Genomic DNA, 13,956 nt, shown 5'->3' with positions numbered 1-13,956 from the left:
TGAAATGGTGTTTGCACTGTGCAATTTTGAGGAATGTCACTTTTTGATTATTATTATGACGATTTTATGCCATTAAGTTCGTGGACGAATTACGTTTTCTTTGCTCATACGTTTTAGCTCATGTTTCACCTGAGTGGTGTTTGTTAGTCGCTCTTAGTTTTAAGAGTTGCGTGTCCGCTGTTTGGGAGCGGCGCTTGGCCGCAGGGGCCTGTTGCCTGCTCGCACTAGGAGCATATTTCTTAACGTTTTTTCCTGCGCTCTTATTTACAAGCTCTTGTGTTAATATTTTCCGCCAAATATTTTATATCTCCCCTGAAACGTTTAAAATTATCCGCTTTGTGATTAACCTTCAGAGTTTCTAAATCAGACTATTTCGGCCTGTACGTATTGTTCTCATTTTTGGAAATTTTGAGCATACTTTCTCTACTGGTCAGTGTTTGAGATGTTTTTCTAATGATTTTGCCATCACTCCCATACTGTGCTCACTCCATGCATGTTAAAGAAAATCTTGCTGGATCGTAACTGGTGGCACTGAGCTTTCATTGTTGGTCTGTTCTGAAGATTGAATGTTTGACTTGTGAAGTAATAATCACTACTGCAGACGTTTCTTTCAAAGGCTACTCTGATTAATACTGAAATTAATTTAAATTTCTTTTCAAAACCCTTTTAAGAGCCATAAGTGGCAACTTTTTCGTAAAGTTTTGGGAGAGTAATGCTTTTAATTGTTCCAAAGCTTAACTGGTTTAATTAAAAATGTCTTACCTTATTATTTTGCGATTTTGATTTCTTGCTTGTGACTTGGGGCCTTTCATCAGTGGCTTAAACAGATTATTTGAAAAAAAAAAGATAATCCTGTTTCTGATTATTTGACATGGTTAATACTGTATTCCGTTTATTAGAACTCATATAATGTCTTCTGTAAGTAATGTAGGCGCCCCGGTGGTCCCGGTCGCCTACGGTGGACTGGAGGCTGAGCGGTGACCTCTCCAGTTGTCAGGATGCTAGGAAATGACTGTGGACGCGCCAGAAACGCCAAAGAAACATTATTAATTCATAACACCTTTAATCCTGCCGAGTACAATGTGGCCCGCGTAACACAGGCTGGCTGAGCTTGGTGATATCAACGACCTTCCCCGAGTCCTCGCTGACTCGTAGCGATGACACCAGCTCCGGGCCGCACCAGTCTTGCTAGCGCAGCGCCGCGTGCTGTGACGTAGCGTGGAATGCCTTTACTTCAGCTGCGCGTGGCTGGCGGCGTCCGGCTGCTGGAGGCTCTGGGTTGGAGTCCCGGCGCTGTCGGCACGAGAGGCGTTCTCGTAGTGCGGAGTATACTCTATCCTACCCCGTTTTCTTCCCTGCTCCTCCTGGTGGCTCGTCTGCGGTGGACGGGCGGAAAGGGCTCCAGTCCCCCAGCGTCGTCGGCTCACCCGGTTGTGACGGCGGATGCACAGGGCCTAGGCCCCGCACGATCTCGACGACGGCTCACTGATGTGGTCAGCATTGGCGGCGAGCGAGTCTGCCGCGATGTCTGCTAATCCTGGGTTGATGATTGACAGCGGCAGCAGAGAGGACCAGAGCTGGTACTGTCCCCTCACGTCTGCTGCTGGATGGGCCGCCCATACTGCAACATCTCCTTAATAAAGATTAACATGTCGATCACTGAGCTGAGCGCTATGCAGCGAGCCAGTACACACCTAACTGCAAGTCTAACTGCGAGTGCCCTGTTGCTATCAAAGCTGGCGTATTTAAAGGAAGCACGAGCGACGTCCTGACGTCATGCTCGTTTGTAATGAACGCATTCGTTCCACTTATACTGCTGATTCATCTGTCGTACTCGCCCCTTAGGTGTTCTTGCGACAGAGTTACATGTTGTTACGGTAGACTTACGCGAAGTTGTGAAATGCAGTACAGCTGACGCTATTCCTCTGTCTTACACTCTACGAAAGTCTCTGTCTAACACAAACCCGCGTGCTAAGCAATTCTCTCTCGCCTGCTGTGTGTAACCAGGCCACTGCCCCTGCGTGACAACACATTCCGATATATGTGCAATCCTCTGGCTCTCGGCATACGCAACGAAACTTTGACAATATTCCACGTTTCCATCTCTTTACTATTCCGCGACATTACAGTAAGTGTGAACTGTTGAAGGAAAAATGATGCAGTTATCTTGGGTTCCGCCCTTCAATGTGTCATTTTTCATCCCATTGGTAACTGACTCTAAATAAGGAAAAGTGTGAGGTCATCCACATGAACGCTAAAAGGAATTCGTTAAACTTCTATTACACGATAAATCAGTCAAATATGAAGGCTGTAAATTCAACTAAATACCTATAAATTACAATTATTAACAACTTTAATTGGAAGAAACACATAGAACATGTTGTATGGGCCGGCCGAAGTTGCCGTGCGGTTAAAGGCGCCGCAGTCTGGAACCCCAAGACCGCTACGGTCGCAGGTTCGAATCCTGCCTCGGGCATGGATGTTTGTGATGTCCTTAGGTTAGTTAGGTTTAACTAGTTCTAAGTTCTAGGGGACTAATAACCTCAGCAGTTGAGTCCCATAGTACTCAGAGCCATTTGAACCATTTTTTGTTGTAGGGAAGGCTAACCAATGACTGCGTTTCATTGGCGGGACACTTAGAAAATGTAACAGAACTGCTAAAGACACTGCCTACACTAAGCTTGTCCGTCTTCTTTTACAATACTGCTGCGCGGTGTGGGATCCTTACCAGGTAGGATTGACGGAGTACATCGAAAAAGTTCAAAGAAGGGTAGCACGTTTGTATTATCGCGAAATAGTGGAGAGAGTGTCACTGAAATGATACAGGATTTGGAATGGATATCATTAAAACAAAGGCGTTTTTCGTTGCTGAGCACTCTTCTCACGAAATTGCGATCACCAACTTTCTCGTCCAAATGTGAAAATATTTTGTTGACGCCGGCCTAGATAGGGAGAAACGATCACCGTGATAAAATAAGGGAAATCAGAGCCCGCACGGGAAGATATAGGTGCTCGTTCTTCCCACGCGCTATGTGAGACTGGAATAATATAGAATTGTCAAGGTGGTTCGATGAACCCTCTGTCAGACACTCAAATGTGATTTTCACAGTATCCATGTAGATGTAGACATATTATGTAAGGAGATTTCACCGAGGAAAAAAAACTGCTTCTAGCTGTGGATATGGTCCCCAAGGATAGATGCATAGTTGTGTTGATCCACTCTGACTTCCAGGATGACGAGATCACTCAGGGGATGCCACGAAAACATTCCCCAGACCACAACGCACCCTCCTCCGGTCTGGACCCTGACGACAATTGTTGCAGTGCCACACACACCAGCGGCCCTTCCAATGGAGCATAACATGTGATTTATCTGTCAAGGTCAGTTGCTCAACAGGTGTAAGTTTATTCATCAATACGTATCTCTGCAGCCGTCGTTGACCCCTGTCATATATGGCCTGTGGTGCACCAAGGTTACCTCGACGCCGGTTTTGGAAAGCATCATTTATCCATGCACTGTGTACTTTAACAACGGCGGCGTGCGAACAGGTTACAAACTGAGGCGTTTCGGAAATGCGTCAGCATATCCTCCACTGCTAGAGCTGCTACCTGCCGTCTGTGAGTGATTGCTGCACGTTGACATCAAACATAAGCGGTAGTCACTTTGATGTGAGTGGACTGTGTATATTTGCAGGAAATCTAGCCACACGCCTTTCAGATTACTCGTTGCTCCCTTACTAATGTAACCTACACTATCAAGTAAAAGCCTTTCGGCTGTAGATTACTGTTTCGCAATTTCAGATAAACATAGGTAACATACGTTTATCCTTCAGTATCAAAAGAAACGTGATTCTCTGACAGTGGAAGACCTACGCTTAATGCTGTTCGTTTGCATTCTTTTGGGTATCATCGTTCTGCCAGACTCTGAGCTTTGACTATGACGGGATGATAGTTTAGTACTGTTCTTATTTTTAAGTAGAAACACGTTAGCAAGAGTTGTCTACGGACAATGAGAGGAATTTATTTGCTTCTGTGAGACTGACATTACTTGCTGCCGATGTAATTACTCATCCTGAAGCAGTGCTGTTACCTTGAGTGCAGTCTTTCTTGTAATGCGGAAGCGGAGCGATCTACCTGACGTCCAAAAGGGTCTGATCATTAGCTTTTGGGCCAAAGGTTGACGCATTTCACAACAGCAAATGAATTGCTCAGTTTCAAATGGTTCAAATGGCTCTGAGCACTATGGGACTTAACTTCTCAGGTCATCAGTCCCATAGAACTTAGAACTACTTAAACCTAACTAACCTAAGGACATCACACACATCCATGCCCGAGGCAGGATTCGAACCTGCGACCGTAGCGGTCGCGCGGTTCCAGACTGTAGCGCCTAGAACCGCACGGCCACTCCGGCCGGCTGCTCAGTTTCATTTTTCCTTTATTGTGACAGACGACGATGAGCCAGGAGCGAGTAAATGCCGCTCTTCATCCGTGGGCACCAGTAAAACATACAAATACTGTTGGTAAAAATATTTTTGAAATGTAAAACATATATGTGAGTCCGGGGTAAGTTGACGAGAGGGCTAAGATGAGTAATCACTTATTTTATGCTCATTTTTATAGATAACACTGTCATGCAGATATTACTAACACTACAAACGATGTGATAGTAAAAGTTCGTCAAGTGAAGCCACTGCCGTCAGTTCAGTGTGCCATAGACGATTGTTGCGTTCGTTGCCCGGTCTGTTTTAACCTTGAGGGCATTTGGCATAACGTGTTGTAGAATAACAGAAAAAGTGTTTGAGTATTCTTTGCTACATAGGAGTACCTCACACAATGTACGTTGCACAGTCACTATTTGTAGATCTCTTAGTTCTGTTAATCCTTTGAAAAATACGATTTTTTTAAACATAGTGACTGGGGCAAGTTGACGAGCTGGGTGTCTATTGACCAACACTATTTCAAAGCAGTTACCGTCGGTAATGTTGTTAACTGGTTCCGAGAATGTGGAATCGAGCTTCATTACCCCATTGTGTTTAGGGAGTATGATTTTGCTACTTCAAAAACCAAGAGATCGTAACCTTGTAACGGACCATGCCTACACTCAGAATGCTCCTTCTCAAACTACATATCCTAAATGTCAATCCACGGAAAATGTTAAAAAAAAGTCCTGACTAACATAACATCAGGTAGAGCAAAAGTGAAGAACCAGGCCCTTAACTGAATGGCATCCCTATCGATCCAAAAATGTGCCTAATAGTTTTTATTTCAAACCACTGCCTAAAGAAAGACCGGATGCGAAAAAAAGGAAAAGTTGCGGTATTCAGAAAGCAAGTTTTCTGACAGCCTCACCTATGGAACACGTCTTGGTTGATAAAGAGGCACACAAGGAGGAAGAAGAACGTATGTGATGAAGTCTACTTTGACCGTACACTATTTATATGCAAATCCTGCAGATATGCTGCATATGCTGTATGGTACTGGGGAAAAGTGACAATTTTGCAATAGTTTTTAAAATTGACAAGATGATTATGATTAAATAAATAATAAATTGAACAAAAATAAAAATTTTTCAGCCACGTATAATCGGCTCTCGACTGATACACATCTACAGAGTGGAAGGTTAATTGCTATTTTACCTGTGGTTTCCTCGTAGTACATTTACGTTTCGTGTCCGCCCACGGTAGCTGAGTGGGGCCGGCACGGTAGCTCAGCGTGTTCGGTCAGAGGGTTAGCTGCCCTCTGTAATATAAAAAAAAAAAAAGAAAACTGAGTTAATCGATCAACAACGAACTTAAACGGATGTCTTACGACGTCCGCCCCGAGCAGATGCAACGAACAAAAGCGAACAAAATTAGATTAAAAAAAAAAGTGGTCAGCGCGACAGAATGTCAATCCTAAGAGCCCGGGTTCGATTCCCGGCTGGGCCGGAGATTTTCTGCGCTCAGGGAATGGGTGTTGTGTTGTCCTAATCATCATCATTTCATCCCCATCGACGCGCAAGTCGCCGAAGTGGCGTCAAATCGAAAGACCTGCACCAGGCGAACGGTCTACCCGGCGGGAGGCCCTCGTCACACGACTTTTTTATTTAAGTTTCGTGCCTGTTTCTCTATTTGCGAGATTGCATCTCACGTTGTTGTAAGTGTAAATTCATTCAGTGTGTAAAGCTGTAGTTGCTCGATTGTTTTGTTTTCAAGGGAAGCGTCTGTTCGTTTAGTTAGCCAGGCCCAGCTCTCGACGACAGAGCGGCAAGTTGCGTGTTTATCTTCTTCTGTGCTTTCTTCGCAATGTTGTCGTTGTGGTCTTCAGTACTGAGACTGGTTTGATGCAGCTCTCCATGCTACTCTATCCTGTGTAAGCTTCTTCATCTCCCAGTACGTACTGCAACCTACATCCTTCGGAATCTGCTTAGTGTATTCATCTCTTGGTCTCCCTCTACAATTTTTACCCTCCACGCTACCCTCCAATACTAAATTGGTGATCCCTTGATGCCTCAGAAGATGTTCTACCAACCGGTTCCTTCTTCTTGTCAAGTTGAGCCACAAACTCCTCTTCTCGCCAATTCTATTCAGTACCTCCTCATTAGTTATGTGATCTACCCACCTAATCTTCAGCATTCTTCTGTAGCATCACATTTCGAAAGCTTCTATTCTCTTCTTGTCCAAACTATTTATCGTCCATGTTTCACGTCCATACATGGCTACACTCCATACAAATACTTTCAGAAACGACTTCCTCACACTTAAATCTATACTCGATGTTAACAAATTTCTCTTCTTCCCAATATATTTCTTAAATTTTTTGCGTGTTTTTTCTGTTCGCATTTTGTAAGTGTAAATTCAGGCAGTCTGTAGCGCAGTTTCCATTTCTTCCGAACAGCCAGATACATACCTCATTGAGGTATCAGCGTCCATTAGTGACACATCAGGAAGGTAGCAAGTTTATTATCTAGGACTCTGTCTGCTTTTATAATTTCCTTCTTCGGTTACTCTTGCTTGTGTGCGGACGCACGAGCAGTTGGACGCACGAGCAGTTGGCCGCAGTTCGCCAACAGCTCAATGTGCTTTCGGATGTGGTCAATCACCTACAGGCTTTAGTGGTGTCGGAGAATCTGGCGCGTCGTGTGGGACATCTGAGGTGTCGCTTGTATCGTTTACGGGCTCTGCTGCCGAGGCACCTCCCAGTGCACCCGACGCGCTGGATCCGCCCTCACAGCAGAGTGAGTGGCGGGTAGTAGTGCGTTCGCATCAACCGAGTCGGGGGGGGGGGGGGGGGGGGGGGTCAACGAGGAGACTGTAGTTTTAGTTTAGTTACGTCATGTTCCGTAGATGTGGAGGTGGTCTAGCCTGTGGCTATCGAGTGCAGGATACATTCGTCTGCAAGTTGTGGCTCTCGTCGGCTCCAATGACGCCTGTCACATGGGTTCTGAGGTTCATACAGGCGGTTGGCGGAAGTGTTGAAGGCTGCTGGCCTGAAACAGAGGATGACAGACTAAAGGCCGAAATACTAAATATCTTTTTCCAAAGCCGTTTCACAGAGGAAGACTGCACTGTAGTTCCTTCTCTAGATTGTCGCACATATGACAAAATGGTAGATATCGAAGTAGACGACAGAGGGATAGAGAAACAATTAAAATCGCTCAAAAGAACGAAGGCCGCTGGACCTGGTGGGATACCAGTTCGATTTTACACAGAGTACGCGAAGGAACTTGCCCCCCTTCTTGCAGCGGGGTACCGTAGATCTTTAGAAGAGCGTAGCGTTCCAAAGGATTGGAAAAGGGCACAGGTCATCCCCGTTTTCAAGAAGGGACGTCGAACAGATGTGCAGAACTATAGACCTATATCTCTAATGTCGATCAGTTGTACAATTTTGGAACACGTATTATTTTCGAGTATAATGACTTTTATGGAGAATAGAAATCTATTATGTAGGAATCAGCATGGGTTTCGAAAAAGACGATCGTGTGAAACCCAGCTCGCGCTATTCGTCCACGAGACTCAGAGGGCCATAGACACGGCTTCCGAGGTAGATGCCGTGTTTCTTGACTTCCGCAAGGTGTTCGATACAGTTCCCCACAGGCGTTTGATGAACAAAGTAAGAGCATATGGACTATCAGACCAATTGTGTGATTTGATTGAAGAGTTCCTAGATAACAGAACGCAGCATGTCATTCTTAATGGAGAGAAGTCTTCCGAAGTAAGAGTGATTTCAGGTGTGCCGCAGGGGAGTGTCGTTGGACCGCTGCTATTCACTATATACATAAATGACCTTGTGGATGACATCGGAAGCTCACTGAGGCTTTTTTGCGGATGATGCTGTGGTATATCGAGAGGTTGTAACAATGGAAAATTGTATTGAAATGCAGGAGGATCTGCAGCGAATTGACGCATGGTGCAGGGAATGGCAATTGAATCTCAATGTAGACAAGTGTAAGGTACTGCGAATACATAGAAAGAAAGATCCCTTATCATAGGAACAATATAGCAGGTCAGCAACTGGAAGCAGTTATTTCCATTAATTATATGGGAGTACGCATTAGGAGTGATTTAAAATGGAATGATCATATAAAGTTGATCGTCAGTAAAGCAGATGCCAGACTGAGATTCATTGGAAGAATCCTAAGGAAATGCAATCCGAAAACAAAGGAAGTAGGTTACAGTACGCTTGTTCGTCCACTGCTTGAATACTGCTCAGTAGTGTGGGATCCGTGCCAGATAGGGTTGATAGAAGAGATAGAGAAGATCCAATGGAGAGCAACGCGCTTCGTTACGGGATCATTTAGTAATCGCGAAAGCGTTACGGAGATGATAGATAAACTCCAGTGGAAGACTCTGCAAGAGAGACGCTCAGTAGCTCGGTACGGGCTTTTGTCAAAGTTTCGAGAACATACCTTCACCGAAGAGTCAAGCAGTATATTGCTCCCTCCTACGTATATCTCGCGAAGAGACCATGAGGATAAAATCAGAGAGATTAGAGCCCACACAGAGGCATACCGACAATCCTTCTTTCTACGAACAATAGGAGACTGGAATAGAAGGGAGAACCGATAGAGGTACTCAAGGTACCCTCCGCCACACGCTGTCAGGTGACTTGCGGAGTATGGATGTAGATGTGGATGTGGATGTAGATGTAGATGTACATGTATGGGTCTCACGTATGGTGTGCAAGCAGGGCTCGCAATTTGCAGCATTGTTTCCAGATTTGATCAACGTCCTTTGGTTTGGAGCCGAGTTGAGGGTCTCAACAAAAGGATTCGACTCTGTGACGGTCTTGGCTGCAGATTTCTACACCTGCGGTATCGGTTGGGAATTTGCAGGACTCCCCTTGATACGTCAAGGGTGCACTACATAAAAGAAGCAGCTATTCGGGTAGCAGAGTACTTGTGGAGTGCACATGACGGGTTTTTAAGGTAAGTCGTAGTTCGAGGTACTCTGATGAGCACTCGCCAGTCTGTATGTAGCGAGGGAAGTCAGACCGCATTCAGAGTAAAGACACTTCGACTGTTAAAATTTTATTAATAAAATGTCGAAGTATTCGTAACGAAGTTCCTGAATGTACTGCCTTCCAGGAAAGTTCTCGCGCTCAGATTCCACTCGGGACCATGAGCTGGCTTGAAACCAGAAGAGAAAAACTCAGAGTCATTTAGCAATCATGGAAGGTATATAGGAACTACAGATCAGTGGCAATAGGACGGGGAATGTTCATTGAAGTTAACAAAATTATTATTACTATTGAGGTCGAAATCAAGCGTGACAGTGAAGTTATTTCGTCGCGTTTAACAGCTAGCTCTTTATTCCCATGAAGTGATGACTGCTGTCGACAAGGGATCTTGGATAGATTGCATATTCCTAGATTTACAGAAGGCTTTTAATACCGTTCATCACAAGCGACTATTAATCAAATTGCATGCATATGGAGTATCGTCTCAGTTGTGTGATTTCCTCTCACAGAGGTCACAGTTCGTAGTGATAGGCGGTAAATCGTCGACTAGAACAAAATGAAAAGCTGTTTCGAGTATTTTAAAACAAAATTTTGAGGAAAATTTTCGGAGCAAAAAGGGATGACATTAGCGGAGAGTGGCGAAAACTGCATAACGAAGAGGTTCACGAACTCTATTCAAGTCCTGACATAATCATTATTATTAAATCACGTAGGCTGCGATGGGCGGGCCACGTAGCTCGAATGGTTGAGGGCAGGGCAGCGCGCAGAGTACTGGTAGGGCACCTAGAAGGAAAACGTCCTGTGGGGAGACCAAGGCGTAGATGGGAGGACAATGTGAAGGCTGATTTGAGGAGCCTAGGTATTGAAGGTGAATGGAAGGAAATAGCCCAAGACAGGGACAGATGACGAAAATACGTTGCTGCGGTAATAGACTCTCAAGTCCGGTATGACCAGTGAGTGAGTGAGTGAGTGAGTGAGAACAGAGGTGATATCTGGCTTTCCGCAAGATAGTGTCATAGGCCCCTCTGCTGTTTCTGATTTACATAAATGATCTAGGTGATAATCTAAGCAGTCCCCTTAGACTGTTTGCAGATGAAACTGTAATTTACCGTCTAGTAAAATCATAACACCATCAATTCCAATTAAAAAAGAATCTAGAGAGAATTTCTCTATGGTGCTAAAAGTGGCAATTGGCACTAAACAAATAAAAGTGCGAGGTCATCCACATGGGTAATAAAAGAAATCCGATAAATTTTGGGTATACGATAAATCGCACAAATGGTTCAAATGGCTCTGAGCACTATGGGACTCAACTGCTGAGGTCATTAGTCCCCTAGAACTTAGAACTAGTTAAACCTAACTAACCTAAGGACATCACAAACATCCATGCCCGAGGCAGGATTCGAACCTGCGACCGTAGCGGTCTTGCGGTTCCAGACTGCAGCGCCTTTAACCGCACGGCCACATCGGCCGGCCGATAAATCGCACAAATCTAATGGCTGTCAATTCGACTAAATACCTAGGAATTATAATTACGAGCAACTTAAATTAGAGAGACCACATAGATAATATTGTGGGGAAGGCGAAACAAAGACTGCGCTTTGTTGGCAGAACACTTAGAAGATGCGACAAACCCACTAATAAGACAGCCTACAATACACTTGTCCGTCCTCTGTTAGCATATTGCTGCGCAGTATGGGATCCATATCAGGTAGGATTGATGGAGGACAACGATAAAGTGCAAAGAAGGGCAGCTCGTTACCTGTTATCGCGCAGTAGGGGTGAGAGTGCCACTGATATGATACGCGAGTTGGGGTGGCAGTCTCTGAAACAAAGGCGGTTCTCTTTGAGGCGAGAACTATTTAAGAAATTTCAGTCACTATCTTTCCCTTACTAATGCGAAAATATTTTGTTGACACCCACCTACGTAGGGAGAAATGATCATCATAATAAAATAACAGAAATCAGAGATCGAACGGAAAGATTTAGGTGTTCCTTTTTCCCACGCGCCATTCGAGAGTGAAATGGTAGAGAAGTAGTATGAAAATGGTTCGATGAACTCTCTGCCAGGCAGTTAAGTGTGAATTGCAGAGTAACCATGTAGATGTAGATGTCTAGGTGAAATGAAGATAGTTGTTGGATGTTTCTATCGGCAACAAGATTCTGCTGTGACAGTCATAGAGTCATTCAAAGAAAGACAACCTTCAGCAGTGAGTAAATACCCGGATCATGCAATACTAGTTGAAGATGTCTTTAACCTACCGAATATAGGCTGAGACGTCTATGGATTCATTGTAGGGCGTGGAGAAAGTTACGGGAAGCACTTCTGAGCATACTTTCCGAAAACTGTCTAGAGCAGCTAGTTTGGCAGCCTACACGCAATGGAAATATCTTAGACCTTGTAGCTACAAGTGAGCCGGACCTTATCGACAATGTCAGTATCGAAACGGGGATTAGCGATTACGCAACCCCTATAGTTATGAAAGTTAATATATCATTTAGGAAGGTTGCGAGAATGTTTCTGCTAGAAAGAACAGATAAGCAGTTGCTAGCATTTTACTTAGAGCGTGAATTGAAGTCACTTAGTTCAAGTAAGCTGGACGTAGGGGAATTATGGGCAAAGTTCCAGCAGCTTGTAAATCATGGTATGGCTAATTATATGCCTACTAAGTGGATTAAGAACGGAAAAGACCCGCCATGGTTTAATAACGAGAATCGGAAAATGCTGGGGAAGCAGAGGCTATTGCACTGTCGGTTCAAAAGAGAACGCACAAATGACGACAAGCAAAGATTAGAAATTCGTGCGTCCGTGAATAGGTGAATGCACAAAGCGTACCACAACTGCCGCCTTCATCTTTAGCAAAAGATTGGCCGAAAAACAAAAGAAAATTCTGGTCCTACGAAAAATCCGTAAGCCAGTTTAAGGTTCCCTTCAGTCCCTTGTTGGCCAGTCTGATGTGGCAGTTGAAGTTAGCAAAACGAAATTCGAAGTTTCGAAATTCACGTTCAAGAAATCGTTCAAGCGGGTGAATCGTACAAACACACCGCCATTTGACCATCGAGTGGACTGCCACATGGACGACATAATAATAAGCACCCCCGACGTAGAGAAACAACTCAAAGAGCTTAAAACAAATAAGTCAGCAAGTCCGGATGGAATCCCAGTTTGGTTTCTCACAGAATACTCTACGGTATTGGACCCTTACCTAGCTTGTATTTCTTGCGAATCTCTCGCCCAGCGCAAAGTCCTAAGCGATTGGAAAAAAGCGCAGGTGACTCCTGTGTATAAGAAGCGCAAAAGAATGGACCCTAAAATTACAGACAAATATCCCTAAATCGCTTTGATGCAGACTCATGTAACATATTCCTTTACCATATTCTTAGCTCTTGAGACCGAGAAGCTTATGTCCACGAATCAATTGATATATTGCGAACTGTGGATGAAGGGCAAAAGGCAGATTTATAGATTTCCGGAAAGCATTTGACACGGTGCTGCATTGCAGTTTGTTAAAGAGGGTACGAGCCATATAGAATAGGTTCACAGATATGTGAGTGGCTCGAAGACTTCTTACGTTATAGAACATAGTATGTTGTCATCAGAGACAAAGGTATTGTCAAGACTGCCCCAGACATGCATGAGAACCGCTATTTTTCTCTTTATACATAAGTGATTTTGCAGACAGGGTGGGCAGTAATCTGCGGTTATTTGCTGATGATGCTGTGGTGTATGGTAAGGTGTCGATGTCGAGTGACCATAGGAAGATGCAAGATGACTCAGACAAAATTACTAGTTGGCGTGATGAAAGGCAGCTAGCTCTAAATGTAGAAAAATGGAAGTTAATGTGGATGAGTGGGAAAATCAAACCGTAATGTTCGGACAGAACAATAGTGGCGTTCTGCTTGACGCAGTCAAGTCGTTTTAATATCTGGACATAAAGTTACAAAGCGATAATGTAATGGAACGAGCATGTGAGGAACGGTCGATTTCGGTATACTGGGAGAATTCCAGGAAAGTTCGGTTCATCTGTAAAGGAGGTCACATATAGGACGCTAGGGGGACCTATTCTTGAGTACTGCTCGACTGTTTGGGATCCGTACCAGGACGGATTAAAGGAAGATATCGAGGCAGTTCAGAGATGGGATGCTAGATCTGTTAGTGGTAGTTTGGAACAACACCCAAGTTCAGAATGAGATTTTCACTCTACAGTGGAGTGTGCGCTGATATGAAACTTCCTGGCAGATTAAAACTGTGTGCCGGACCGAGACTCCAACTCGGGACCTTTTCCGAGTTCGCGTCTCGGTCTGGCACACAGTTTTATAATCTGCTAGGAAGTTTCATATCGGTGCACACTCCGCTGCAGAGTGAAAATCTCATTCTGGAAACATCTCCCAGGCTGTGGCTAAGCCATGTCTCCGCAATATCCTTTCTTTCAGGAGTGCTAGTTCTGCAAGGTTTGCAGGAGCAGGAGAGCTTCTGTAAAGTTTGGAAGGTAGGAGATGAGGTACTGGCAGAAGTAA

The sequence above is a fragment of the Schistocerca americana genome, chromosome 4 (assembly GCF_021461395.2).
Source record: "Schistocerca americana isolate TAMUIC-IGC-003095 chromosome 4, iqSchAmer2.1, whole genome shotgun sequence".
Classification (NCBI taxonomy): Eukaryota; Metazoa; Arthropoda; class Insecta; order Orthoptera; family Acrididae; genus Schistocerca; species Schistocerca americana.
The sequence above is the reverse complement of the archived record's forward strand: the minus strand, read 5'-3'. Positions refer to the sequence as shown.